Below are 7,349 nucleotides of genomic sequence, written 5' to 3'. Positions count from 1 at the left end.
TGAAGTGAGTCATACTTGGAGGCCAAGCAACCATTATCCATGCATTTTCCTTTTAATTTTAATCTTAAAGTAAGATAAAATTATGCAAAAAATGGCCAATAAAGATGTGGGCTTTGTCTTGGTCGTGGGAGGCCCATAGTAACATGGCAAAGATGTTTGGACCATAAAAACTTGGACTCATTTGGAAAAAAAACATTTTTGAGCAATGTTGATTTCATGCATTTTCCCAAAATTTAGCCAACTTCAACAAGGTGTAAATCCTTCAATTTTTGTCATATGAAGGAGATCTTGCACTTTTTGGAAACCTCAAAGAGTCCTCTAACCAATGTCTTTGGTCTCATATCAAAATGATTTTTGGTTCTCCTTGTGTGTCCATTTGAAAAAAGTGTCTTTTTGTTGACTTTGAAAATGACCTGTAATGTCTTTGGCCATATTTTTCAAATGGTGAATGCTATGACCATGGGATCAATTGCATTTGAAAGATAATTGAATTTCCTTCAAAATGAGCTTTGGTTGACATTTTTTGGATGAAGGATGAGAGAGTTATGATCAGTCAAAGTTGAGTTGACTTTTCAGGCAAAAACCCTAATTTTGAATCTTAGGGTTTTGTTGATTTTTGATCTTTCCTTGATGAATTGTGATCATCCAATGATCAAATGTTGAATCCTTTGACAAAATATGGACTTTGACAAAAAATTTCATTTTTGACTGTCAGTTGACTTTTTTGGTCAAACGGGTCGTCTGTTGACTGTTTGAGCTGCTGACGGTGCGTCTGAGTGAATTGAAGTTTGAAAATTTGTATGATGGTACTTTGAGATGTATGGATGTATATGAAATCCATTTGAGCTCTCAAAACTTGTTGCTCCTGTTAAAACAAGAAAAACCCTGATTAGGGACTGTCTGTATAGGAGGCAGTTAAGCGTACCTGATTTTTGTGCAGTGTTGAGTTTCTGCTAATCATGTGATATTCAGAAGACTTCTAACACAAAAATCTTGGAAATTTGAATTGTGAATGATTGATTGTACAAATCACTGTGAATTGTACTGTCTGCAGTTTGTCTGTCAACCGACTGTTCGTGTACTGAAGCAGCAGTTAAAGTGAAAAATCAACCGTCAAAGTTAATTTTCTTTTTTTTTTTGTTGTTATTTTTGTTTTTGTTTGGTGTGAAGCATGAAAATTTATTTACATGACTTGTTAGAAAACAGAAACATAATAAATAACTGATATTTACGGTATGCGGGCAAAATTACCGATAATAACCTGAAAATTGTTAAATGCACAGAAATAGAAATATTTGACTGGCAGAAACACACAAAATATTATCTTAGTAATTAAGCAATATTATGACAAATAGTACAACATTTAATACTGACAGTATAAATATTACATACTATTGAACAGTACGATGAATAGACGGTACGTTTAAGAAAATAAGAAACACGGCAAACATTAAAAATGACGGTTGATGAACCATGCTATGATCAATAACATGTAGAGGATTGGGAATGCAACCATTGCAGGTCCACACTTCTCAGGACTGTGTAGGCAGAAGAAAGTCATGATCACCGTAGCAATGGTGATGACTGTAAGAAACAGTGTCTCTATCCATTTTGCCATTCTTGCTAGGAAAGAAGAAAGAAAACGGATGATGAAGTAGAAATTTGAAAGATGATTTAGAATTTGATGTGAGATTTGTGGGAAGAATGAGAGGTATTTATAGAATGGAAAGATGATAGAGACGTTGGGGAATGATGTGATTCCGTACAAAAGGAAATTTGAGTGGTAGTGAGATTTGAAAGAAAGTGTAAGGTATTGTTGGGAAAAGAGAGATGGATAGGATAAAGTTGAGATTTGAATTTGAAAGGATAGATTTGAAAAGATTTTGAAAATAATGGAATATAGCACAAAAGTTAGTGGGAAAACAAAAACAATTGTTACCAGTACAGTGTGAGTTTCCTGCTTTTGCGCCTGCAAAAAGATTTAACCCTGCATGAACTGTGTTAGTACTATTTATCTGTAAAATAAATAAATAGTATTTGTGAAGTAAAGAACAGTATTTGGCGTTTGCGTAAGAATAAATTCCACTGTAAGCCAAGTTACTGTGTAAAAAAATTCTGAAAACCAAGTTCTTCATATGTCAGGATATTTTGAAAAAATCCATGTTTATATGAGACTCTTAATTTTCATATTGAAACTTTCCTGAAAAAAGAAGTGGGCAAATTTTGGGGTATAACAGTTGCCCCTATTCAATCTTCTTAAACCTGAAGAGATTGTCTGAAATCTGAGGGTAGAAGATGATTGAATAAATAGATGCCCTGAAAATTTGCACTTACCTTGATCAGCAGAGATGTTGGAAGTTGCATTTGAATGTTGTCTGTGAAATGTTGTTGGCAGATTGAAACATTACCTGAGATGGGCTTTCGGATGCCACCTGGACAATGTGTTGATGGTTTGTTCATCAGAATGAATCTGTTGATTATATCTTGATGAAGGATTTGAAAGTTGATCATTGTGGAACCGTTTGAGGTATCACTTTAGATCTGCAATGTTAGATCGTTCTGGAACCGTCTGAGGTTTCGCCTTAGATCTGCAATGTTAGATCGTTCTGGAACCGTCTGAGGTTTCGCCTTAGATCTGCAATGTTAGATCGTTCTGGAACCGTCTGAGGTTTCGCCTTAGATCTGTAATGCTAGATCGTTCTGGAACCGTCTGAGGTTTCGCCTTAGACTAGCAATGTTAGATGATAAATGAGTTGAGAATGAGAGTTCTTCAGAGTGAATCTTTGGTTTGATTGTATCTGAAAGGACTGCTTGTCTGAATAAGTTTCAGGATGAACACTGCATGTGAGTGAGAACATCTTTGCTGAAGACATCTGTCTACCTGAAAAATCAAGTTAATAATATGCGATGTCTATGATGCATGTATGATATGAGATCCTCGAGCTAGAGGAGAAATATGCAAGTTATGTTGTGTATGAATATGCGTATGATGCATGATTGTGAATGTGAATATGAGTGTGAATGTGATGCATGGTTTATGCAGCTTAGAGCGTGTCAAGCTCCTGATTGGGAAAATAAATCCCAGCTTAGTCGTCAAGAAATGAAGGCATTGTGATTGGGAAAATAAATCCCTGCTAGCCATTTGGAAGTGAAGGCATCGTGGTTGTTGATGATCTTCTGTCTCGCTTGAGTACCCTGGGTTGGGGAAATTCTTTGAGAACCAGGATGTTCTATTGAAGGATCTTTGATTACTGCTCGGGGATGAACAGTAGTTTTGAGAGTTCGGACTGTGACGCCCTTTGGAGTGGGAATGAGGAAGATGCATAATCCTCCGATGCACTATCTGACCAAGTTTGGGTGCGGAGATCACACCTTCTGAAGACAGTAATCTGGAACAACCCTGCTGGGGAATAAGACTTCTTTCGAAAGAAAAATCTTTTTGAGGGATTTGTTGAGGAATGTGTCTCCATTGGGGAAACTTCCTTCTGATGCTGGTTTAGGATAATGTCCAAATAATTGGGACATGTCCGGAATGCTATTCCTGTTTTTCCTGGTAAACATCAATCATATTCAAATGCATATGTTCATTCAAAATATCATTGGGATGCTCGCGTATTCAAAACAGAAAAAATGAAAATGTTAGTTATAAGCTGCATTGATTTTTGAAAAGGTGCCGTGATAGACGGATTAGTATAGGGAGACAACAATCCTAGAAGTAGGAAATTGTCAGAAAGTTTTGAAAAGTATTTATGAAAAGAAATAGCTATGTGAGAACGATCCAGTCAAGTTTCAGTTCTGCTATTGCCAATCTGTCTTCGAGCATCTCATCCCTCACTTGTTGGAAGAAAGTGATTGGACTGATCGGTGTCTTTGAGGTGTTGAACCTTGTCGGTGAGTAGGCAGCTGAGCGGGACATAGTTGTATGCTTTATTCCCTAATTTTTGCCTAGGCTGCCCTTTCAGGTTTTCAGCCTACCGGGATTGTATTTGTTTTGTCTCTAATTTTTGCCTGGATCGCCCTTTCGGGTTTTCAATCCACCGAGACGCTCATTTTTGCCTAAGTTGCCCTTTCAGGTTTTCAACTTAGCGAGCTGTATTTTTTTTTTTTTTTTTTAAGCAAAGTACTTTTTGACTATGTCTGCATTCACAGGGTGTGGGAAATCCTCGCCATCCATGGTGGTAAGCAACATGGCACCGCCGGAGAATATTTTCTTGATTATGAATGGTCCCTCGTAGGTGGGGGTCCATTTGCCTCTGGGATCACCTTGTGGTAAGATGATGCGTTTGATAACCAAGCCACCAGTTTGGTATGCTTGACTTTTGACTTTCTTGTTGAATGCTTTGATCATGCGCTTTTGGTATAGCTGGCCATGACAGATAGCTGCAAGTCTTTTCTCATCGATCAAGTGTATTTGGTCGAATCGAGTTTGAATCCAATCGTCTTCGTCTAGATCGGCTTCTTTTATGATCCTTAAGGAAGGAATCTGGATTTCGATTGGGAGAACTGCTTCCATACCGTAGACTAACGAGAATGGAGTTGCCCCTGTTGAAGTACGCGCAGATGTGCGATAACCATGAAGAGCAAAAGGTAACATCTCATGCCAGTCTTTGTAGGTTACTGTCATCTTTTGTATGATTTTCTTGATGTTTTTGTTGGCGGCTTCGACAGCGCCGTTCATCTTTGGTCGATATGGAGAAGAATTATGATGTTTGATCTGGAACTGCGTGCAGAGTTCAGTAATCATTTTGTTGTTTAGATTCGTGCCATTGTCAGTGATGATCCTTTCGGGGATGCCGTACCGACAAATGAGATTGTGCTTGATAAACCTGGCTACCACATTCTTGGTGACAGAAGCATATGAAGCTGCCTCTACCCACTTTGTGAAGTAGTCAATAGCGACCAGGATAAAGCGATGTCCGTTGGAAGCAGTAGGTTTGATTTCTCCAATCATGTCAATACCCCACATTGCGAAAGGCCAAGGAGCCGTCAGAACGTTTAATGGAACTGGAGGTACATGCACTTTGTCGGCATATATCTGGCATTTGTGACAAGTTTTGGAATGATGATGGCAATCTGTCTCCATGGTAGACCAGTAGTAACCTGCTCTCAAGATCTTTTTAGCCATTGTATGTCCGTTGGAATGAGTACCGAAGGTACCATTGTGTATGTCTTCCATGATTTGTTCTGCTTCCTTCTTGTTTACGCAACGAAGTAAAGTCGAGTCATGGTTGCGCTTGTACAAAGTTCCATTGCTTAGGAAGAATTTGGAGGCAAATCTCCTTAGAAACTTTCTGTCGTTAATAGATGCCCCTTCAGGGTACTCCTGGGTTTCGAGATACCTTTGTATTTCATGGAACCATGATTTGTCTTCCATTTGTTCGGTATCGATCTCATTGCAATAGGCTGGTTCGTCTTGCCTGTAAATGGTGATCATAGGAGCTTCGTCGTCCCAATTGACTTTGAACATGGATGACATGGTAGCTAAGGCATCAGCTAGTTGATTTTCTTCGCGTGGGATGTGTTCGAAAGTGATCTCCTCGAAGTAAGGAATCAAACTCAACACATGTTCTTTGTATGGAATTAGATTTGGGTGCTTTGTGTCCCATTCCCCTTTGACTTGGTAGATTACCAAGGCCGAGTCTCCGTAGACTTCAAGGAATTTGATTTTTAGATCAATTGCAGCTTTGAGACCCAGAATGCATGCTTCGTATTCGGCTATATTGTTGGTGCAATTGAAACACAATCTGGCGGTGAAGGGTGTATGACCTCCTGTGGGGGAAATGATCACAGCTCCGATGCCATTGCCGAGCGCATTAGAAGCTCCGTCAAAAACCATAGTCCATCGGGATCCTGGTTGTTTGTAGTCATTGACTAGCATAATGTCTTCGTCTGGGAAGTCAAAGTTCAATGCCTGATAATCATCTACTGCTTGATGAGCTAAATGATCAGCTACCACACTTCCTTTGATTGCTTTTTGCGAAGTGTATTGAATGTCATATTCTGTTAGGATCATTTGCCATCTTGCAATCCTTCCAGAGAGAGCAGGTTTTTCGAACACGTATTTGATTGGATCCATCTTGGAGATCAGGAAAGTGGTGTGATTTAGCATATACTGTCTTAGTCGGCGAGCCGCCCATGCTAAGGCACAGCAAGTTTTTTCGAGTAGTGAGTATCTTGTTTCACAATCGGTAAACTTTTTGCTAAGATAGTAGATTGCGTGCTCCTTTCGACCGGAATCGTCATGTTGTCCGAGTACACACCCCATTGAATCTTCTAACACAGTTAGGTACATTATCAGAGGTCTGCCTTCCACAGGAGGTAACAAGATTGGCGGTTTTTGAAGGTATTCTTTGATTTTATCAAAGGCTAACTGGCATTTGTCATTCCATCTTTCCACTTGATCTTTCTTCAGTAATTTGAAGATTGGCACACAAGTAGGAGTCATATGGGCAATGAATCTGGCTATGTAGTTTAGACGTCCCAAGAATCCTCTGACTTGTTTCTCGGTACGGGGTATAGGCATTTCTCGAATGGCTTTGACCTTGGCAGGATCAACCTCAATACCTTTACTGCTGACGATGAAACCTAAGAGTTTACCGGATCTTACTCCAAAGGTACACTTGTTCGGGTTCAGTCGCAATCTGTATTTCTTGAGTCTGTCAAACAGCTTGTGTAAATGACTCAAATGTTCTTCTTCGGTGTTGGATTTTGCGATCATGTCATCGACATACACCTCTATTTCCTAATGAATCATATCATGAAATAGTGTTACCATTGCTCGTTGGTAGGTAGCTCCAGCATTTTTTAGACCAAAGGGCATTACTTTGTAACAAAAGGTTCCCCAGGGAGTTGTGAAGGTTGTTTTTTCCATGTCTTCGGGTGCCATCTTGATTTGATTGTACCCTGAGAATCCGTCCATAAAGGAGAATACCTTGCATTGTGCGGTATTGTCAACTAGTACATCGATGTGCGGTAAAGGGAAATCATCTTTAGGGCTTGCCCGGTTCAGATCTCTGTAGTCTACACACATTCTGACTTTCCCGTCTTTTTTGGGTACAGGCACGATGTTAGCTATCCAAGGAGGATAACTTACAACTTTTAGGAATCCGGCATTGAATTGTTTTTCAACCTCGTCTTTGATCTTTTTTGACATATCAGGCTTACTCCTTCGCAGTCTCTGTTTGACCGGAGTGCTTCCTTCTTTGATTGGCAGGCGATGAACTACAATGTCCGTGTCAAGGCCAGGCATATCTTGATAAGACCAGGCGAATATCTCGGCGTAGTCTTGCAACAATTGAATCAGTCTTTGCTTGACACTGTTTTCTAAGTCAGCCCCAATTCTGACCTCT

This window comes from Vicia villosa, unplaced genomic scaffold, assembly GCF_029867415.1.
Source record: "Vicia villosa cultivar HV-30 ecotype Madison, WI unplaced genomic scaffold, Vvil1.0 ctg.005288F_1_1, whole genome shotgun sequence".
In the NCBI taxonomy this organism is placed as follows: domain Eukaryota; kingdom Viridiplantae; phylum Streptophyta; class Magnoliopsida; order Fabales; family Fabaceae; genus Vicia; species Vicia villosa.
Note: the sequence above shows the minus strand (reverse complement) of the source record.